The sequence below is a fragment of the Salvelinus alpinus genome, chromosome 3, assembly GCF_045679555.1.
Source record: "Salvelinus alpinus chromosome 3, SLU_Salpinus.1, whole genome shotgun sequence".
Lineage (NCBI taxonomy): Eukaryota > Metazoa > Chordata > Actinopteri > Salmoniformes > Salmonidae > Salvelinus > Salvelinus alpinus.
This window is the reverse complement of record NC_092088.1, coordinates 84,622,668-84,646,578: the sequence shown is the minus strand read 5'-3', so window position 1 is coordinate 84,646,578 and position 23,911 is coordinate 84,622,668. Positions and strand designations below refer to the sequence as shown.

General features: G+C 45.3%; 1 protein-coding gene across 22 annotated transcripts in view; it reads left to right on the top strand.

Annotated features, from left to right (window-relative positions):
• LOC139571467 (neurexin-1a-like) overlaps nucleotides 1-23,911 on the top strand; it is an 865,000-nt gene that overhangs the window by 704,576 nt on the left and 136,513 nt on the right. The window lies entirely within an intron of this gene.

Sequence of the window (23,911 nt, the reverse complement as noted above, 5' to 3'; positions counted from 1 at the left end):
ACCGTACTTATACACACAAAACACATTGGGTTGGAGAGGCTGGGCTGGAGCAGAGGACTGCATAGGGCAGGGCCCTAACCTTCTGCTCTTCTTATTCTCTGTACAGTCAGGTCTAAAATGTTTCATTTTTCTCAAGGGTACCAATAATTAAGACCTGACATTATCTTTTCTTGTTATGTGTCTTATCCTGGTCTGAGCTCTGTCTGTGAGCCTGGTCTGGGCTCTGTCTGTGAGCCTGGTCTGGGATCTGTCTGTGAGCATGGTCTGAGATCTGTCTGTGAGCCTGGTCTGAGATCTGTCTGTGAGCCTGTTCTGAGATATTGTATGTCTGTGCTGTATATCTTGGTCTATGAGCCTGGTCTAAGATCTGTTTGTGCTGTATATCCTGGACTGTGAGCCTGGTCTGAGATCTGTCTGTGAGCCTGGTCTGGGATCTGTCTGTGAGCCTGGTCTGAGATCTGTCTGTGAGCCTGTTCTGAGAACTGTATGTCTGTGCTGTATATCTTGGTCTATGAGCCTGGTCTGAGATCTGTTTGTGCTGTATATCCTGGTCTGTGAGCCTGGTCTGAGATCTGTCTGTGAACCTGGTCTGAGATCTGTCTGTGAGCCTGGTCTGGGATCTGTCTGTGAGCCTGGTCTGAGATCTGTCTGTGAGCCTGTTCTGAGATATTGTATGTCTGTGCTGTATATCTTGGTCTATGAGCCTGGTCTGAGATCTGTTTGTGCTGTATATCCTGGTCTGTGAGCCTCGTCTGAGATCTGTCTGTGAACCTGGTCTGAGATCTGTCTGTGAGCCTGGTCTGGGATCTGTCTGTGAGCCTGGTCTGAGATCTGTCTGTGAGCCTGTTCTGAGATATTGTATGTCTGTGCTGTATATCTTGGTCTATGAGCCTGGTCTGAGATCTGTTTGTGCTGTATATCCTGGACTGTGAGCCTGGTCTGAGATCTGTCTGTGAGCCTGGTCTGGGATCTGTCTGTGAGCCTGGTCTGAGATCTGTCTGTGAGCCTGTTCTGAGAACTGTATGTCTGTGCTGTATATCTTGGTCTATGAGCCTGGTCTGAGATCTGTTTGTGCTGTATATCCTGGTCTGTGAGCCTGGTCTGAGATCTGTCTGTGATCCTGGTCTGCGATCTGTCTGTGATGTATAGCCAACTCCTATGTTTGTTCACATGACAAAGACCAAGAAAAGCACAATTTATTTATTTAACCTTTAACTAGGCAAGCCAGTTAAGAACAATTTATTATTTCCAATGACGGCCTACCAAAAGGCAAAAGGCCTCTTGCGGGGACGGAGGCTGGACAAAACACACATCACAACAAGAGAGACAACACAACACTACATAGAGAGAGACCAAAGACAACAACATAGCATGGCAGCAACACATGACAACACAGCATGGTATCAACACAACATGACAACTACATGGTAGCAACAGAACATGACAACAACATGGTAGAAACACAACATGACAACAACATGGTAGCAACAGAACATGGCAGCAGCACAACATGGTAGCAGCACTAAACAGGGTATAACAATTATTGGGCACAGACAGCACAAAGGGCAAGAAGGTAGAGACAACAATATATCACACAAAGCAGCCACAACTGTCAGTAAAAGTGTCCATGATTGAGTATTTGAATGAAGAGATTGAGATAAAACTTTCCAGTTTGGACTCTTTTTTTATTCTTTTTGTGGTTCTATGTTTTCCTTTTTTCAGTGATAAAAATATCTCGTTATGACCTCAAGCCATTTGAAAAGTCTATGCATGTACACTATATAAACAAAAGCATGTAGACACCCCTTCAAATATGTGGCTTCTGCTCTTTCAGCCACACCCATTGCTGACAGGTGTATAAAATCGAGCACACCGCCATGCAATCTCCATAGACAAACATTGGTAGGAGAATGGCCTTACTGAAGAGCTCAGTGACTTTCAGTGTGGCACCTTCATATGATGCCGCCTTTCCAACAAGTCAGTTTGTCAAAGTTCTGCCCTGCTAGAGCTGGCCCAGTCAACTGTAAGTGCTGTTATTGTGAAGTGAAATGTCTAGAAGCAACAAAGGCACAGCCGGGAAGTGTTGAGACCACACATATTCACAGAACAGGACCGCCGAGAGCTGAAGTGCGTAGCGCGTAAAAATGCTCTGTCCTGGTTTGTGAAACTCACTGCCGAGGTCCAAACTGCCCCTGGAAGCAACGTTAGCACAAGAGTCAGCACAAGAACTGTTCGTCGGGAGCTTCATGAAATGTCATTGCGCAAAATGTTACGCAGCATCATCTGGATATGTGTGCAACAAAAGTTCAAAATTCTCCTTCTGCTACCATTTGTCAAGCCGTCTATGCATACAGTTTGACACATACATTTGATAAATCCAACATATGCACCGCACAGAACACACTGCAACTGCCTCTGCAATGCAATGCTGCAGGGCAAACGCAGCGTTCCATTGGAAACTAATGTACTTCTGGTGTACCAAAATGCGATTATGCTGTCGATGTGATCAAGGGACATGATCACCATGCGCAATGCCAAGAGTTGGCTGGAGTGGTGTAAAGCTCACCGCCATTGGACTCTGGAGCAGTGGAAACGCATTCTCTGGAGTGATGAATCACGATTTACCATCTGGCAGTCCGACGGACGAATCTGAGTTTGGTGAATGCCAGGAGAACGCTACCTGCCCCAATACATAGTGCCAACTTTAAAGTTTGGTGGATGAGGAATATTGGTCTGGGGCTGTTTTTAAATGTTCAGGCTTGGCCCCTTAGTTCCAGTGAAGGGAAATCGTAACACTACAGCATAATGACATTCTAGATGATTCTGTGCTTCCAACTTTGTGGCAACAGTTTGGGGAAGGTCCTTTCCTGTTTCAGCATGACAATGCCCCCGTGCACAAAGCAAGGTCATGCAGAAATGGTTTGTCGAGATCGGTCTGGAAGAACTTGACTGGCCTGCACAGAACCCTGACCTCAACCTCATCAAACACCTTTTGGATGAATTGGAATGCTGACTGCGAGCCAGATCTAATTGCCCAACATCAGTGCCCGACCTCACTAATGATCTTGTGGCTGAATGGAAGCAAGCCCCAACAGCAATGTTTCAGCATCTCGTGGAAAGCCTTCCCAGAAGAGTGGAGGCTGTTGTAGCAGCAAAGGGGGGACCAAATCCATATTAATGCCCACGACTTTGGAATGAGATGTTCGACAAGCAGGTGTCCACATACGTTTGGTCATGTAACGTATTTGACATACAGTGCATTATATGTAACCCAACAACACAATATGTTCTCATAACTGTCCAAATATTCGGAGTTTTCTGGTGTTAGCTGTTCTATTTCCGATGATGCATCTGACCTCAATAGCCAAGGACGAATCATGTCTTCAACCACCAGCCTAACGTAAGATCACTGTTTATGCCAATGTCTGCTATGACACTGCTAGACATATGCTGCAATCAAGTGTGACATATTACATCTAGAAACATGACAGATAATACACTGTAGGCCTATTATAATACTCTCCATCTGGAGACACAGACATGTGAAGTATGGTATATAATACATTCATATTCATTGTTGTGTAAATGAACACATGCAGGTACATTTTTATAATCCAATGTAAGAATTGATGAAAATTATTTGTCCTGATTGTTATGTATGTTTGTTTTCTTGTCATCTAAAGAAATGTTCTTTGAATAATGAAGCTTATTGCTTCTGATTGATTCTAGCAGTTCTATTGGAAGCTGGATTCCGTGCAGACATGCAGACTAGACTGTATGACCAGGAATCATATAAGGTCACTGTGTATAGGGAAAGATGGGGTGACTGGCTCCTACGTCTCTGAAGTTCCTTTTGTGTGTGTCTAGCCAAGGAGAGACAACACTATTTGGCCTCCTCAAGTGCTGTTGTCGTGAAGAAATACACATGATGCTGCATAGGGCGTTTCTGCCTCCGTGCTCATTGGGCACAGCCCAGGGGGCGTTTTCTGCCTCCGTGCTCATAGGGCACAGCCCAGGGGGCGTTTTCTGCCTCCGTGCTCATAGGGCACAGCCCAGGGGGCGTTTTCTGCCTCCGTGCTCATAGGGTACTGCCCAGGTGGCGTTTTCTGCCTCCGTGCTCATAGGGCACAGCCCAGGGGGCGTTTTCTGCCTCCGTGCTTATAGGGTACTGCCCAGGTGGCGTTTTCTGCCTCCGTGCTCATAGGGCACAGCCCAGGTGGCGTTTTCTGCCTCCGTGCTCATAGGGTACAGCCCAGGTGGCGTTTTCTGCCTCCGTGCTCATAGGGCACAGCCCAGGGGGCGTTTTCTGCCTCCGTGCTCATAGGGCACAGCCCAGGGGGCGTTTTCTGCCCCCATGCACAAAATAACAAATAAAAGAGAAATAAAAAAGAAGAGAGGCCAATGAAAACCAAGCCAGTTGTGGTTGAAGTTGTTGTTTTGAGGCTATGAAGTGATTGCTTGTCTTGGAGCAGTGAACATTGAATCGCTTTCATGCCAAATTGATGGACCAGGGAATAGGCTTAGAGTTCACCCCTTGGGTATAGGTGCACTGGGCTTGAAGGAGGTCTAATGCCAGATCAGCCACAGACCAAAGAAACAAGTCAGAGGAAGGGCTCTGCCTCACAAACTGTCTGGCTGACATTCACAGGCATAATAACAAGATAATAGGCGGTCATTTAATTCACCTCACAACCTTTAAGGATTTGTTTATTCACTCTTCAATTGCCCAGAATATGTGTGTCGTATTGTTTTGCACAACTAGTGGTGAGTTTGTGTAATAGCAGGGAGAAAATGTGTTGATAGTTGAGGTTGCTTCAAAAGCTGGAGAAGGAGGTTGTTTTTCCAGGGAAACATAAACAAAATATATACATGTACCTTTTTTTTTCTTCGGGTGTTTCTAAAAGTATTCAGAATAAGACAGTGTCTTCTGACACTTAAAGTATTATCTAAAATGACGTCCTTAATGTCAAAAGACTAAAGGTAATGTGGTATGTACTTCCCGTGTTCACAGTGGATTGATACACAGCGGTTGGGGCTGCCTTCATATTATATATTTTACTGCAGACATTCAAAACAGTGTGTTGGCATAACTAATTAAGAATTGAACAAGACATCCCCTTTGATAAACAAGCAAGTGCAATACTCTGCAATCAAAACAAATCTAGGAATGAAGAACATTGTAAACAGGGCAAAGTAGTCTACACAATATAATCTATATACAGGCAAGTCATTTTCCTGGCTCCCTCTGATCGGATATAATGTAGAGCCTTGACACCTCTCTCTGATTGGGTATTGGGTGGAACCCGAGCTTGGCTAATTGGCTCCCCAGTGTTTCGTGCCACAGAGGAGAAGACAGCAATGTTGTCCAGATGTAAATGGGATTTTCAGGGATATATTTCCCATTCTATTGCATGTGTGGGTTAGCGTTCAAGGCTTTCGAGACTCACACACCCCCTTTATATCAAACGATGGCCTAGTTTCTAGGTAATGCATATAGGCATTGGGACCCCCGAAATAGACACAGCCTCTCCCCATCCCATCCCTACCCAGTCCGTCAGTGTCCCAGACTGTTTCTTTCTGTCCACAAAGGGATGGAGAAATCAACCCAGACATCATCCTCTCTTACTGGCTTCCTGCTTGCCTGCCCATTTCCATAGAGCTCAGTTCATGTCTGTGGCTGTGTGTGTGTGTGTGAGAGAGAGAGAGAGAGAGAGAGAGAGAGAGAGAGAGAGAGAGAGAGAGAGAGAGAGAGAGAGAGAGAGAGAGAGAGAGAGAGAGAGAGAGAGAGAGAGAGCAAGAGACACAAAGAGAGAGAGAGAGCAAGAGACACAGAGAGAGCGAGAGAGCAAGAGACACAGAGAGAGCGAGAGAGCAAGAGACACAGAGAGAGAGAGAGCAAGAGACACAAAGAGAGAGAGAGAGCAAGAGACACAGAGAGAGAGAGAGAGAGCAAGAGACACAGCTACAGAGAGAGAGAGAGAGAGCAAGAGACACAGAGAGAGAGTAAGAGACACAGAGAGAGAGAGAGAGAGCAAGAGACACAGAGAGAGAGAGAGAGAGCAAGAGACACAAAGAGAGAGAGAGAGCAAGAGACACAAAGAGAGAGAGAGAGAAAGAGACACAGAGAGAGAGAGAGAGAGAGAGAGAGAGAGAGAGAGAGAGAGAGAGAGAGAGAGAGAGAGAGAGAGAGAGCAAGAGACACAGAGAGAGAGAGAGAGCAAGAGACACAGAGAGTGAGCAAGAGAAAGAGAGAGAGAGAGAGACAAAGATAGAGAGAGAGACACAAAGAGAGAGAGAGAGCAAGAGACACAGAGAGAGAGAGCGATCAAGAGACACAAAGAGAGAGAGAGAGACACAAAGATAGAGAAACAGAAAGAGATAATAATCCAAGCAAGTAAACTCCGATGTTATTATTCCTTTCCATTTCATAAATATTGATCAAGTGTAAATATTTTCTTCCCCTCCTAAAATTAGTCCAGGCCTATGAACCATAGCAGCAGCATGCAATCCACAGTGGAAGATCAGACAGTGGTCTGTAATTGTGTTTAATCTCTGTGTATGAGGCGTTATCTTTATAAATTTTGACAAAAGCCAGTGGTTTCGGCAGTCAGGAAGGAAACTGCTGCTGATGCGCATGTCCTATTTTTCTGTTTCAAATTGTTTCATTATAACAGAATAATACTGTGTTACACATGAACGCCATCCATGTCCATATTTGCTCACAGGTGTAAATGCATTTTATCTCTTATTCTTATCCATATTTTTTTTAAACTGCATTGTTAGTTAGAGCCTGTAAGTAAACATTTCACTGTAAGTTCTACACCTGTTGTATTCGGCGCATGTGACTAATACAATTTGATTCGATTCTGAATAGACTGTAAATATGAACAGATACTGCACACTGTAGACACCACATAAAGATAAGCATAGACTACTCAGCTGAATAGGTAAGTACTGTAACTGAATGTACATTCTCTCTTCACTCCTACTGCATTCAGAGCATTGCAATTAGCCAATCAATGAGAATCAAAGAATGTTCAACAAACAATCAATTCATTAGAACGTTCAAAAACCACTGATGGCGTCAACGATGACATGCTCTTTGTACTACTCCGAGTGGTTGACCTTGTATCCATAGCCCTCAGTCACTAACCCCTGCCTTTCTATATAGTCCTAAACATTATCAATCTGTTTAGTCTCTCTGTGCTATTACACATCAGTAAAGGTCAAACCAAATATTTAATCTTACCCCACCCCTACCAGCTCCTACAACCTCTCCCTATGTCACAGCCATGACCAATGAGCACCTCCTACCACCTCTCCCTATGTCACAGACATTACCAACGAGCACCTCCTACCACCTCTCCCTATGTCACAGACATTACCAACGAGCACCTCCTACCACCTCTCCCTATGTCACAGACATTACCAACGAGCACCTCCTACCACCTCTCTCTATGTCACAGACATTACCAACGAGCACCTCCTACAACCTCTCCCTATGTCACAGACATTACCAACGAGCACCTCCTACCACCTCTCTCTATGTCACAGCCATTACCAACGAGCACCTCCTACAACCTCTCCCTATGTCACAGACATTACCAACGAGCACCTCCTACCACCTCTCCCTATGTCACAGCCATTACCAACGAGCACCTCCTACCACCTCTCCCTATGTCACAGCCATTACCAACGAGCACCTCCTACCACCTCTCCCTATGTCACAGCCATTACCAACGAGCACCTCCTACCACCTCTCCCTATGTCACAGGCATTACCTACGAGCACCTCCTACCACCTCTCCCTATGTCACAGACATTAGCAACGAGCACCTCCTACCAACTCTCCCTATGCCACAGCCATTACCAACGAGCACCTCCTACCCTCTCTCCCTATGTCACAGCCATTACCAACGAGCAACTCCTACCACCTCTCCCTATGTCACAGCCATTACCAACGAGCACCTCCTACCACCTCTCCCTATGTCACAGCCATTACCAACGAGCACCTCCTACCACCTCTCCCTATGTCACAGCCATTACCAACGAGCACCTCCTACCATCTCTCCCTATGTCACAGCCATTACCTACGAGCACCTCCTACCATCTCTCCCTATGTCACAGCCATTACCAACGTGCACCTCCTACCACCTCTCCCTATGCCACAGCCATTACCAACGAGCACCTCCAACAACCTCTCCCTATGTCACAGCCATTACCAACGAGCACCTCCTACAACCTCTCCCTATGTCACAGCCATTACCAACGAGCACCTCCTACCACCTCTCCCTATGTCACAGCCATTACCAACGAGCACCTCCTACCACCTCTCCCTATGTCACAGCCATTACCAACGAGCACCTCCTACAACCTCTCCCTATGTCACAGCCATTACCTACGAGCACCTCCTACCACCTCTCCCTATGTCACAGCCATTACCAACGAGCACCTCCTACCACCTCTCCCTATGTCACAGCCATTACCAACGAGCACCTCCTACAACCTCTCCCTATGTCACAGCCATTACCAACGAGCACCTCCTACAACCTCTCCCTATGCCGCAGACATTACCAACGAGCACCTCCTACCACCTCTACCTATGTCACAGCCATTACCAACGAGCACCTCCTACAACCTCTCCCTATGTCACAGCCATTACCAACGTGCACCTCCTACCACCTCTCCCTATGCCACAGCCATTACCAACGAGCACCTCCTACCATCTCTCCCTATGCCACAGCCATTACCAACGAGCACCTCCTACAACCTCTACCTATGTCACAGCCATTACCAACGAGCACCTCCTACCATCTCTCCCTATGTCACAGCCATTACCAACGAGCACCTCCTACAACCTCTCCCTATGTCACAGCCATTACCAACGAGCACCTCCTACAACCTCTCCCTATGTCACAGCCATTACCAACGTGCACCTCCTACCATCTCTCCCTATGTCACAGACATTACCAACGAGCATCTCCTACCATCTCTCCCTATGTCACAGCCATTACCAACGTGCACCTCCTACCACCTCTCCCTATGTCACAGCCATTACCAACGAGCACCTCCTACCATCTCTCCCTATGTCACAGCCATTACCAACGAGCACCTCCTACCACCTCTCCCTATGTCACAGCCATTACCAACGAGCACCTCCTACAACCTCTCCCTATGTCACAGCCATTACCAACGATCACCTCCTACCACCTCTCACTATGTCACAGACATGATCAATTTAAATTTGTAGGAATTGTGAAAAAACAATTACAAACACTAGTTAAAAACATTGCAGTAATCTGCTCAATACCGTAGCATCGTTGCAGCAACCCCCAGCTGCTAACACAGCTTGATCTTTGTTATAAACAAAATGCAGCCAATTCCCAAGGGTCCTGCATATGAAATGCAGCTAATTGGTAACTGTTTATTATTGTATAAGTATTGATTATATACATGATGTATAAGCAGAGCTGCCTAACAAGCCTCCTCCAGACTGGCTATGAATCATACATGATTAAAATAAATGTGTGTTCAAGGAAGGGAAATGTGCTTAGAAAATGTAGCACTGCAGAAGGGCCTCTAAGAGCGAGCTGAGAAGTGTGTGCAGGTGTGTGTGTTGGTCCCTGTGAGTATTTTGTTTTTATTTTATTAATTTAAATAGGCAATTCAGTTAAGAACAAATTCTTATTTACAATGACAGCCTGCCCCAGCCAAACATCGCTGGGCCAATTGTGTGGGACACCCAATCACGGCCAGATGTGATACAGGCTGGATTCAAACCAGGGACTGTAGTGACGCCTCTTGCACTGAGATGCAGTGCCTTATACCGCTGCGCCACTTGGGAGTGCGAGGGTGCGTGTTACTCTGATGCATTCATAGTGGAGAAGGTCGACTGGTTAAAGGGGCAGTTTTCAGAGAAGAGTGGAGAAGAGATGATGCGAGGTGAAGATGTCTCTAAGGCCTCTGTGTCTGTCTGCTGTTCTGTTCTATGTGACTGCCCTCCTATGCTGCTTCTTTAACCAGGAGTCATACTGCCTGTCATCTCAGGTCACTAAGCCTGGAGAGAGACAGACCCTCCCCACTCATCGTCGTTTACTGGTAGCAGCATACAGCTAGCTATACAATATCCTATTATGTGTTATCTATTTACCATACAGTGACTTGCGATAGTATTCAACACCTCCTTTGCATTTTTCCTATTTTGTTGCCTTACAACCTGGAATTAAAATGGATTTTGGGGGCGTTTGTATCATTTGATTTACACAGCATGCCTGCCACTTTGAGATGCAAATTTGTTTTATTGTGAAACAAACAAGAAATAAGACAAAAAATCTGAAAACTTGAGCATAACTACTATAACCCAGAAGTCAATACTTTGTAGAGCCACCTTTGCAGCAATTATAGCAGTAAATCTCTGGGGTAAGTCTCTATAAGCTTGGCACGTCTAGCCACTGGGTTTTTTGCCCATTCTTCAAGGCAAAACTCCTGCACCTCATTCAAGTTGGATGGGTTCCGCTGGTGTATAGCAATCTTAAAGTCCTCCCACAGATTCTCAATTTGAATGAGGTCTGGGCTTTGACTAGGCCATTCCAATACATTTTATAATATTTCCCCTTAAACCACTCGAGTGTTGCTTTAGCAGTATGCTTAGGGTCATTGTACTGCTGCAAGGTGAACCTTCGTCCCAGTCTCAAATCTCCGGAAGACTAAAACAGGTTTCCCTCAAGAATTTCCCTGTATTTAGTGCCATCCATCAATCCTTCAATTCTGACCAGTTTCCAGTCCATGCCGATGAAAATGGGATGGTGTTCTCGGGGTGATGAGAGGTGTTCGGTTTGCGCCAGACATAGCGTTTTCCTTGATTGCCAAAAAGCTCAATTTTAGTCTCATCTGACCATAGTACCTTCTTCCATATGTTTGGGGAGTCTCCCACATGGCTTTTGGCGAACACCAAACATGTTTGCTTACTTTTGTCTTTAAGCAATGGCTTTTTTCTTGCCATTCTTCCATAAAGCACAGCTCTGTGGAGTGTACGGCTTAAAGTGGTCCTATGGACAGATACTCCAAACTCCGTTGTGGAGCTTTGCAGCTCCTTCAGGGTTATCTTTGGTCTCTTTGTTGCCTCTTTAATGTCCTCTGATATTTTTTTATAACCCAACCCTGATCTGTACTTCTCCACAACTTTGTCCCTGACCTGTTTGGAGAGCTCCTTGGTCTTCATGGTGCCCTTTGCTTGGTGGTGCCCCTAGCTTAATGGTATTGCAGACTCTGGGGCGTTTCAGAACAGGTATACTGAGATCGTGTGACAGATCATGTGACACTTAGATTGAACACTGGTGGACTTTATTTAACCAAATATGTGACTTCTGAAGGTAATTGGTTGCACCAGATCTTATTTAGGGGCTTCATAGCAAAGGGATTGAATACGTATGCATGCACCACTTTTCTGTTTTGTATTTTGTAGTTTTTTATAAGCTATTTTTCTCATTTCACTTCCCCAATTTGGACTATTTTGTGTATGTCCATTACATGAACTCCAAATAAAAATCAATTTAAATTACAGGTTGTAATGCAACAAAATAGGAAAAACGCCAAGAGGTTTGAATTATTTTGCAAGGCACTGTATAACAACTAAAGCCATCGTATGAATATATTTTCACACAATTCTGGTTAAAACCAATAACATTTGTTATGGGGTAGAAAATACATAGGCTTGTCATTGTATTCGTTCTTGAATAACATAGTACTTCATTTGTTTTGTCCCAAAGGATTCTCTTCAACCCAATGCTATAGCATGCTGTCTAATCAGTCCTATAGCATGTTGGGATCCTTGGCGTGCACCACAGATAGTGGAGTAGCTAGCTAATGTGCTGACCTTAGCGTTTTCCCTCGGAGCTAAGACAATCTACACACACACACACTCAAACGCACACGCACACACAAACACACACACACACATATACAGTGGGGAGAACAAGTATTTGATACACTGATGATTTTGCAGGTTTTCCTACTTACAAAGCATGTAGAGGTGTGTAATTTTTATCATAGGTACACTTCAACTGTGAGAGACGGAATCTAAAACAAAAATCCAGAAAATCACATTGTATGATTTTTAAGTAATTAATTTGCATTTTATTGCATGACATAAGTATTTGATCACCTACCAACCAGTAAGAATTCCGGCTCTCACAGACCTGTTAGTTTTTCTTTAAGAAGCCCTCCTGTTCTCCACTCATTACCTGTATTAACTGCACCTGTTTGAACTCGTTACCTGTATAAAAGACACCTGTCCACACACTCAATCAAACAGACTCCAACCTCTCCACAATGGCCAAGACCAGAGAGCTGTGTAAGGACATCAGGGATAAAATTGTAGACCTGCACAAGGCTGGGATGGGCTACAGGACAATAGGCAAGCAGCTTGGTGAGAAGGCAACAACTGTTGGCGCAATTATTAGAAGATGGAAGAAGTTCAAGATGACGGTCAATCACCCTCGGTCTGGGGCTCCACGCAAGATCTCACCTCGTGGGGCATCAATGATCATGAGGAAGATGAGGGATCAGCCCAGAACTACACGGCAGGACCTGGTCAATGACCTGAAGAGAGCTGGGACCACAGTCTCAAAGAAAACCATTAGTAACACACTACGCCGTCATGGATTAAAATCCTGCAGCGCATGCAAGGTCCCCCTGCTCAAGCCAGCGCATGTCCAGGCCCGTCTGAAGTTTGCCAATGACCATCTGGATGATCCAGAGGAGGAATGGGAGAAGGTCATGTGGTCTGATGAGACAAAAATAGAGCTTTTTGGTCTAAACTCTACTCGCCCTGTTTGGAAGAAGATGACGGATGAGTACAACCCCAAGAACACCATCCCAACCGTGAAGCATGGAGGTAGAAACATCATTCTCTGGGAATGCTTTTCTCTAAAGGGGACAGGACGACTGCACCGTATTGAGGGGAGGTTGGATGGGGCCATGTATCGCGAGATCTTGGCCAACAACCTCCTTCCCTCAGTAAGAGCATTGAAGATGGGTCGTGACTGGGTCTTCCAGCATGACAACGACCCGAAACATACAGCCAGGGCAACTAAGGAGTGGCTCCGTAAGAAGCATCTCAAGGTCCTGGAGTGGCCTAGCCAGTCTCCAGACCTGAACCGAATAGAAAATCTTTGGAGGGATTCTTTTCTATTCTGTCTCACCAATGTTTTCCCTAAAGTGGGGAACACCACACTAGACAATTGCCCCCTTTTTGGCCTGCAAAGTTTTATTGCTGATTTATTTTGTAATTTAAGGAGTAATTAGAGTTGTCTCCAGTTTGCCCCCCAGTCCTTTGAGGAACAAAACAGAGGTGTCCTTTTAGGACATTTTTCACCCCGTTCATTGGCTTATTTGATTCAGGCCCTTGATTTCCTGCTGTCTCATCTGAGTTTTCCCAAGGTAGACAAATCCAGAACATTGCTAAACCGTTTTGTTACCCATTTATGGGTACTTATATGAGGTGTCTTCAGGGGTCTTTAGGCCCCTTAGGCCCCTAGTACTTTGAAGAACAGAATGGGGCTGAACGGGGATGTTCCCTCTGAGTCGTTGGGATGGATGGGCTGCTTTTGTTTAAATAAATACGGCACTCTGCTCTCCGCTTTGCCACCCTCAGACATGACTAATGGCAGCCAGAGCTGCCCGCAGAACAGACACATTGAGCGATGGGGTGAGGAGATAAAGCAGGTGATAAAAAAACACTCGTTCCTTTTGTCTCTCTCCTCTCCACCAGACCTGGTTGTCAGCTGAAGAGAGGTGTGGTGTCTGTTTAATATCAAAGGGGGTGGGGAAGGAATGTCTAATTAAGACACTTCCCATTTATCTCCAAATGTCCACTTCAGAAAATAATAGTGAGTTCAGCCAATTCCGCTTCCTTTACAACAGATTGTAGTTTGGTGAAGATGGTTATTGGTACCCACTGGTGTGATAAGTTTGGGGCTATCGCTGGGTGCTATTAAACAGACCAGATCAAACTGCAATAAACAGCAGCAAAATAAATATTGATGGCCCATAGTATTGTAGTGGCAGCAGAAGAAGGAGCAGCAACAGTCTTAGGGGTAGGCCATGGTGGACATGGTGGACATGGTGGACAGAGTGAAATAAACTGGGACTAAATAAACAGAGAAAGGGAGAGTGAGGAAGAGATTGAGCTCAGATTATGTTTAGTCAAAGCCTCCCAGTAATCAGAGACCGACAGCACCCTGTCTCACTGCACCCCCACCTCCCATCCCCAGTAGGGATCAGACAGACAGCACCCTTTCTCACTGCACCCCCACCTCCCATCCGACCCTGCCAGTGGTGACAAAGTACCCAATTGTCATACTTGAGTAAAAGTACAGATACCTTAATAGCTTAATAGAAAATGACATCCATAATATTCCCCAGGAGGACAGGTAACCAGGTGGCTGAGTAGACCATAGCAGACCCAAGAGAACAGGTAACCAGGTGGCTGAGTAGACCATAGCAACTCAAGAGGACAGGTAACCAGGTGGCTGAGTAGACCATAGCAACTCAAGAGGACAGGTAACCAGGTGGCTGAGTAGACCATAGCAACTCAAGAGGACAGGTAACCAGGTGGCTGAGTAGACCATAGAAGACCCAAGAGGACAGGTAACCAGGTGGCTGAGTAGACCATAGCAACCCAAGAGGACAGGTAACCAGGTGGCTGAGTAGACCATAGCAACCCAAGAGGACAGGTAACCAGGTGGCTGAGTAGACCATAGCAACTCAAGAGGACAGGTAACCAGGTGGCTGAGTAGACCATAGAAGACCCAAGAGGACAGGTTACCAGGTGGCTGAGTAGACCATAGAAGACCCAAGAGAACAGGTAACCAGGTGGCTGAGTAGACCATAGCAACCCAAGAGGACAGGTAACCAGGTGGCTGAGTAGACCATAGCAATGCAAGAGGACAGGTAACCAGGTGGCTGAGTAGACCATAGCAACTCAAGAAGACATGTTACCAGGTGGCTGAGTAGACCATAGCAGACCCAAGAGGACAGGTTACCAGGTGGCTGAGTAGACCATAGCAACTCAAGAGGACAGGTAACCAGGTGGCTGAGTAGACCATAGTAGACCGAAGAGGACAGGTTGCCAGGTGGCTGAGTAGACCATAGCAGACCCAAGAGGACAAGTTACCAGGTGGCTGAGTAGACCATAGCAACTCAAGAGGACAGGTTACCAGGTGGCTGAGTAGACCATAGCACACCCAAGAGGACAGTTAACCAGGTGGCTGAGTAGACCATAGCAGACCCAAGAGGACAGGTAACCAGGTGGCTGAGTAGACCATAGCAACTCAAGAGGACAGGTAACCAGGTGGCTGAGTAGACCATAGCAGACCCAAGAGGACAGGTAACCAGGTGGCTGAGTAGACCATAGCAGACCCAAGAGGACAGGTAACCAGGTGGCTGAGTAGACCATAGCAATGCAAGAGGACAGGTAACCAAGTGGCTGAGTAGACCATAGCAACTCAAGAGGACAGTTAACCAGGTGGCTGAGTAGACCATAGCAACTCAAGAGGACAGTTAACCAGGTGGCTGAGTAGACCATAGCAATGCAAGAGGACAGGTAACCAAGTGGCTGAGTAGACCATAGCAACTCAAGAGGACAGTTAACCAGGTGGCTGAGTAGACCATAGCAATGCAAGAGGACAGGTAACCAAGTGGCTGAGTAGACCATAGCAACTCAAGAGGACAGTTAACCAGGTGGCTGAGTAGACCATAGCAATGCAAGAGGACAGGTAACCAAGTGGCTGAGTAGACCATAGCACACCCAAGAGGACAGTTAACCAGGTGGCTGAGTAGACCATAGCAACTCAAGAGAACATGTAACCAGGTGGCTGAGTAGACCATAGCAATGCAAGAGGACAGGTAACCAGGTGGCTGAGTAGACCGTAGCAACTCAAGAGGACAGTTAACCAGGTGGCTGAGTAGAGCATAGCAACTCATGAGGACAGGTTACCAGGTGGCTGAGTAGACCATAGCAATGCAAGAGGACAGGTAACCAAGTGGCTGAGTAGACCATAGCAGACCCAAGAGGACAGTTAACCAGGTGGCTGAGTAGACCATAGCAGACTCAAGAGGACACGTAACCAGGTGGCTGAGTAGACCATAGCAGACCCAAGAGGACAGTTAACCAGGTGGCTGAGTAGACCATAGCAGACTCAAGAGGACACGTAACCAGGTGGCTGAGTAGAACATAGCAACTCATGAGGACAGGTTACCAGGTGGCTGAGTAGACCATAGCAACTCAAGAGGACACGTAACCAGGTGGCTGAGTAGACCATAGCAACTCAAGAGGACAGGTTACCAGGTGGCTGAGTAAACCATAGCAACTCATGAGGACAGGTTACCAGGTGGCTGAGTAGACCATAGCAGACTCAAGAGGACACGTAACCAGGTGGCTGAGTAGACCATAGCAACTCAAGAGGACAGGTTACCAGGTGGCTGAGTAAACCATAGCAGACCCAAGAGGACAGGGTTGATAAAGGTCATGGAAAGTGGTGGTGTGTTATGTACACAATATGGCAGTAACAAACAGAATTGAAATATATTAGCTTTGGGCAGAACACATGATAATGTTCATCTCAAACGCTATTGTTTGCTCTCAGAAGGACGGGAGGAAAGAGGAAGTATTTGTAGTGGCGTTCATTAGGGGTCTTATCAGACTGATTTGCATTTTAGTTTTTTCAATCCCAATCATTAAAAAGTTGTAAACTATAACACAGCTATAATTAGCCATTATGACCCATATACATATGTCTATTCTGAATATGAACAGACAGTCCGGCTAACTGTGTTCTCAAATTAACTACTAAATGGTCCTTCTCATTCATGAGTATGTTTCATTAGCTAGCTGTTATTTATTTTCTGTACATTGAAAGAGAGATTTCTTAATTTAGCTGAAAATAGCAATAGCAAGAATCTGGAGGCTGCTTTAAAACTAGCAAATAGACATCACAATACTATGGTAGCATAACATTATCACAATACTATTGTAGTGTAACATTTTCACAATACTATGTTACTATAACGTTATCAAAATATTATGGTAGCACAGAATAACGTTTTCACAATACTAATTAGTTGAACGAACACACTGACAGACTAAAAACATTGGCTTAAGATAAACCCATCATTTTGTTTTATTTATTTACAATCTTCCAAAAGCTGTGAGCAGTTTTCCTTTCTGAGGCTGGCTAGAGATTGAATAACAGCATCCAAAATGGGAGTCCAAAATGTCTTCCCCCTGAGAAGGAACCTCTTTCCTCGGGGCCAGACTGTTTCTGCTTTCTCCTTATGGAATCGTACTGCATAAACATATGTTGAACTAGGCTAGTGAACCTCTCACCTCTGCCACCAAATTGTTTAAATTGTTAAATAAAGGTTAAATAAAATCAAACCTGTTTACATCCAAACTGACAATTAGCACTCTATGTTCCCAGTAAGTCCCAGGTTACTCAGGATGTAATGGCCTTGTGTTTTGGGATGGAAGACATGTCCAACAGGTGATGGAGGCGGCCAATGTGTGTGTGTGCTTGTGTGCGGTGTGGGGGGCCCATTTCCTTCACCCCTTCACACACACTAGAGGGTTGGGTTCCAGTTGAATTGGCTTGTAGTGACAGACCGTGTCATGATCTGAGGCCCTGAGGTAGAGGAGTGTGTAGTGAGAGACCGTGTCATGATCTGAGGCCCTGAGGTAGAGGAGCTTGTAGTGACAGACCGTGTCATGATCTGAGGCTCTGAGGTAGAGGAGCTTGTAGTGACAGACCGTGTCATGATCTGAGGCCCTGAGGTAGAGGAGCTTGTAGTGACAGACCGTGTCATGATCTGAGGCCCTGAGGTAGAGGAGTGTGTAGTGAGAGACCGTGTCATGATCTGAGGCCCTGAGGTAGAGGAGCTTGTAGTGACAGACCGTGTCATGATCTGAGGCTCTGAGGTAGAGGAGCTTGTAGTGACAGACCGTGTCATGATCTGAGGCCCTGAGGTAGAGGAGCGTGTAGTGAGAGACCGTGTCATGATCTGAGGCCCTGAGGTAGAGGAGCTTGTAGTGACAGACCGTGTCATGATCTGAGGCCCTGAGGTAGAGGAGCTTGTAGTGACAGACCGTGTCATGATCTGAGGCCCTGAGGTGGAGGAGCTTGTAGTGACAGACCGTGTCATGATCTGAGGCTCTGAGGTAGAGGAGCTTGTAGTGACAGACCGTGTCATGATCTGAGGCCCTGAGGTAGAGGAGCTTGTAGTGACAGACCGTGTCATGATCTGAGGCTCTGAGGTAGAGGAGCTTGTAGTGACAGACCGTGTCATGATCTGAGGCCCTGAGGTAGAGGAGCTTGTAGTGACAGACCGTGTCATGATCTGAGGCTCTGAGGTAGAGGAGCTTGTAGTGACAGACCGTGTCATGATCTGAGGCCCTGAGGTAGAGGAGCGTGTAGTGAGAGACCGTGTCATGATCTGAGGCCCTGAGGTAGAGGAGCTTTTAGTGACAGACCGTGTCATGATCTGAGGCCCTGAGGTAGAGGAGCTTGTAGTGAGAGACCGTGTCATGATCTGAGGCCCTGAGGTGGAGGAGCTTGTAGTGACAGACCGTGTCATGATCTGAGGCCCTGAGGTGGAGGAGCTTGTAGTGACAGACCGTGTCATGATCTGAGGCCCTGAGGTGGAGGAGCTTGTAGTGACAGACCGTGTCATGATCTGAGGCCCTGAGGTAGAGGAGCGTGTAGTGACAGACCGTGTCATGATCTGAGGCCCTGAGGTAGAGGGCGTGTAGTGACAGACCGTGTCATGATCTGAGGCCCTGAGGTGGAGGAGCTTGTAGTGACAGACCGTGTCATGATCTGAGGCCCTGAGGTAGAGGAGCTTGTAGTGACAGACCGTGTCATGATCTGAGGCCCTGAGGTGGAGGAGCTTGTAGTGACAGACCGTGTCATGATCTGAGGCCCTGAGGTAGAGGAGCTAGAGGGGCTGACAGGAATTTGATGAACTTCAGATTTACAGAGAGAAACAAGGGGTGCTGCATTGGCACTGCTGTCGTCTCACCTAGGAAACGTCTGTTTCAGTTCATAATAGATACGTTTCATGTTCAGTTATATTATGACTGTTTTAGTGGGTCTCTGTTTCAGTTCATAATAGATACCATGTTTTACTAACTGAGTTAAAGAGGACCATGTTCTACCAACTGAGTTACAGAGGACCATGTTCTACTAACTGAGCTACAGAGGACCATGTTCTACTAACTGAGTTACAGAGGACCATGTTCTACTATCTGAGTTACAGAGGACCATGTTCTACCAACTGAGTTACAGAGGACCATGTTCTACCAACTGAGTTACAGAGGACCATGTTCTACCAACTGAGTTACAGAGGACCATGTTCTATTAATAACTGAGTTACAGAGGACCATGTTCTACTAACTGAGTTACATAGGACCATGTTCTACTAACTGAGTTACAGAGGACCATGTTCTATTAACTGAGTTACAGAGGACCATGTTCTACTAACTGAGTTACAGAGGACCATTTTCTGCCGACTGATTTAGAGAGGACCATGTTCTACCAACTGAGCTACAGAGGACCATGTTCTACTGACTGAGTTACAGAGGATCATGTTCTACTATCTGAGTTACAGAGGACCATGTTCTACTAACTGAGTTACAGAGGACCATGTTCTACTAACTGAGTTACAGAGGACCATGTTCTACTAACTGAGTTACAGAGGACCATGTTCTACTAACTGAGTGACAGAGGACCATGTTCTACTAACTGAGTTACAGAGGACCATGTTCTACTAACTGAGTTACAGAGGACCATGTTCTACTAACTGAGTTACAGAGGACCATGTTCTACTAACTGAGTTACAGAGGACCATGTTCTACTAACTGAGTGACAGAGGACCATGTTCTACTAACTGAGCTACAGAGGACCATGTTCTACTAACTGAACTACAGAGGACCATGTTCTACTAACTGAACTACAGAGGACCATGTTCTACCAACTGAGTTACAGAGGACCATGTTCTACCAACTGAGTTACAGAGGACCATGTTCTACTAACTGAGTTACAGAGGACCATGTTCTACTAACTGAGCTACAGAGGACCATGTTCTACTAACTGAACTACAGAGGACCATGTTCTACCAACTGAGTTACAGAGGACCATGTTCTACTAACTGAGTTACAGAGGACCATGTTCTACTAACTGAGCTACAGAGGACCATGTTCTACTAACTGAGCGACAGAGGACCATGTTCTACTAACTGAATTACAGAGGACCATGTTCTACTAACTGAGTTACAGAGGACCATGTTCTACTAACTGAGTTACAGAGGACCATGTTCTACTAACTGAGTTACAGAGGACCATGTTCTACTAACTGAGCGACAGAGGACCATGTTCTACTAACTGAGCTACAGAGGACCATGTTCTACTAATTGAGTTACAGAGGACCATGTTCTACTATCTGAGTTACAGAGGACCATGTTCTACTAACTGAGTTACAGAGGACCATGTTCTACTATCTGAGTTACAGAGGACCATGTTCTACTAATTGAGTTACAGAGGACCATGTTCTACTAACTGAGTTACATAGGACCATGTTCTACTATCTGAGTTACAGAGGACCATGTTCTACTAATTGAGTTACAGAGGACCATGTTCTACTATCTGAGTTAGAGAGGACCATGTTCTACTAATTGAGTTACAGAGGACCATGTTCTACTATCTGAGTTACAGAGGACCATGTTCTACTATTTGAGTTACAGAGGACCATGTTCTACTAACTGAGTTACAGAGGACCATGTTCTACTAACTGAGTTACAGAGGACCATGTTCTACGAACTTAATTACAGAGGACCATGTTCTACGAACTTAATTACAGAGGACCATGTTCTACGAACTTAGTTACAGAGGACCATGTTCTACCTACTGAGTTAGAGAGGACCATGTTATACCAACTGAGTTACAGAGGACCATGTTCTGTCAACTGAATTAGAGAGGACCATGTTCTACCAACTGAGCTACAGAGAACCATGCTCTACGAACTGAGTTACAGAGGACCATGTTCTACTAACTTAGTTACAGAGGACCATGTTCTACTATCTGAGTTAGAGAGGAACATGTTCTACTAACTTTGTTACAGAGGACCATGTTCTACTAACTTTGTTACAGAGGACCATGTTCTACTATCTGAGTTACAGAGGACCATGTTCTACTAACTGAATTACAGAGGACCATGTTCTACTAATTGAGTTACAGAGGACCATGTTCTACTATCTGAGTTACAGAGGACCATGTTCTACTAATTGAGTTACAGAGGACCATGTTCTACTATCTGAGTTACAGAGGACCATGTCCTACTGACTGAGTTACAGAGGACCATGTTCTACTATCTGAGTTACAGAGGACCATGTTCTACTATCTGAGTTACAGAGGACCATGTTCTACTAACTGAATTACAGAGGACCATGTTCTACTAACTGAGTTACAGAGGACCATGTTCTACTAACTGAATTACAGAGGACCATGTTATACTAACTGAGTTACAGAGGACCGTGCTCTACTAACTGAGTTACAGAGGACCATGTTCTACTAACTGAGCGACAGAGGACCATGTTCTACTAACTGAGCTACAGAGGACCATGTTCTACTAACTGAGTTACAAAGGACAATGTTCTACTAACTGAGTTACAGAGGACCATGTTCTACTAACTGAGCGACAGAGGACCATGTTCTACTAACTGAGCTACAGAGGACCATGTTCTACTAACTGAGTTACAAAGGACAATGTTCTACTAACTGAGTTACAGAGGACCATGTTCTACTAACTGAGTTACAGAGGACCATGTTCTACTACCTGAGTTACAAAGGACAATGTTCTACTAACTGAGTTAAAGAGGACCATGTTCTACTAACTGAGTTACAGAGGACCATGTTCTACCAACTGAGTTACAGAGGAACATGTTCTACTGACTGAGTTACAGAGGAACATGTTCTACTGACTGAGTTACAGAGGACCATGTTCTACTAACTGAGTTACAGAGGACCATGTTCTACTATCTGAGTTACAGAGGACCATGTTCTACTATCTGAGTTACAGAGGACCATGTTCTACTAACTGAGTTACAGAGGACCATGTTCTACTAATTGAGTTACAGAGGACCATGTTCTACTATCTGAGTTACAGAGGACCATGTTCTACTAATTGAGTTACAGAGGACCATGTTCTACTATCTGAGTTACAGAGGACCATGTTCTACTAACTGAATTACAGAGGACCATGTTCTACTAACTGAGTTACAGAGGACCATGTTCTACTAACTGAGCGACAGAGGACCATGTTCTACTAACTGAGCTACAGAGGACCATGTTCTACTAACTTTGTTACAGAGGACCATGTTCTACTAACTTTGTTACAGAGGACCATGTTCTACTAACTGAGTTACAGAGGACCATGTTCTACTAACTTTGTTACAGAGGACCATGTTCTACTAACTGAGTTACAGAGGACCATGTTCTACTAACTGAGTTACAGAGGACCATGTTCTACTAACTGAGTTACAGAGGACCATGTTCTACTAACTTTGTTACAGAGGACCATGTTCTACTAACTGAGTTACAGAGGACCATGTTCTACTAACTTTGTTACAGAGGACCATGTTCTACTATATGAGTTACAGAGGACCATGTTCTACTAACTCAGTTACAGAGGACCATGTTCTACTATCTGAGTTACAGAGGACCATGTTCAACTAACTTTGTTACAGACGACCATGTTCAACTAACTTTGTTACAGAGGACCATGTTCTACTAACTTTGTTACAAAGGACCATGTTCTACTAACTTTGTTACAGAGGACCATGTTCAACTAACTTTGTTACAGAGGACCATGTTCAACTAACTTTGTTACAGAGGACCATGTTCTGAAGGCCCTAACTGAAGACAGACTGCGGAGGTTGAATGACTGGCCCTAACTGAAGACAGACTGTTGAGGTTGAATGACAGGCCCTAACTGAAGACAGACTGTTGAGGTTGAATGACAGGCCCTAACTGAAGACAGAATGTTGAGGTTGAATGACAGGCCCTAACTGAAGACAGACTGTTGAGGTTGAATGACAGGCCCTAACTGAAGACAGACTGTTGAGGTTGAATGACAGGCCCTAACTGAAGACAGAATGTTGAGGTTGAATGACAGGCCCTAACTGAAGACAGACTGTTGAGGTTGAATGACAGGCCCTAACTGAAGACAGACTGTTGAGGTTGAATGACAGGCCCTAACTGAAGACAGACTGTTGAGGTTGAATGACAGGCCCTAACTGAAGACAGACTGTTGAGGTTGAACGACAGGCCCTAACTGAAGACAGACTGTTGAGGTTGAATGACAGGCCCTAACTGAAGACAGACTGTTGAGGTTGAATGACAGGCCCTAACTGAAGACAGACTGTTGAGGTTGAACGACAGGCCCTAACACAGCTTTGTTGACTGAAGAGAGATGACTATATATTGCTCTTTAGAACAGTTATATGACTTCTGTAGCCCCCCAACATACCTTTCATGGTAATATATTGTCTACATTTATGTGTTCTAAGGAACAATGTATTGCTTCTCACCTTACCTCTTCGGTACTGAAATGGGTTGGAGATTTATAGTAGGGAGGGAGATGTGAGGGAAGACGAGGGTAATCCGTTTCCATATTTGCGACTCGACTCTGTCATTTCAATTTTGCTATTTCATAGTCAACCAGGTCTTTCACACGTGAAAATTGCTACTTTTGAAGTCTGAAGTAAGAAATGGTTGGCGGGAACTTACATATATTTTTTAAAGGTTGACAGATAATGATAATTGAGATGGAGGTGTGAAGTGGGTAGATTCATTTTAAAAATAC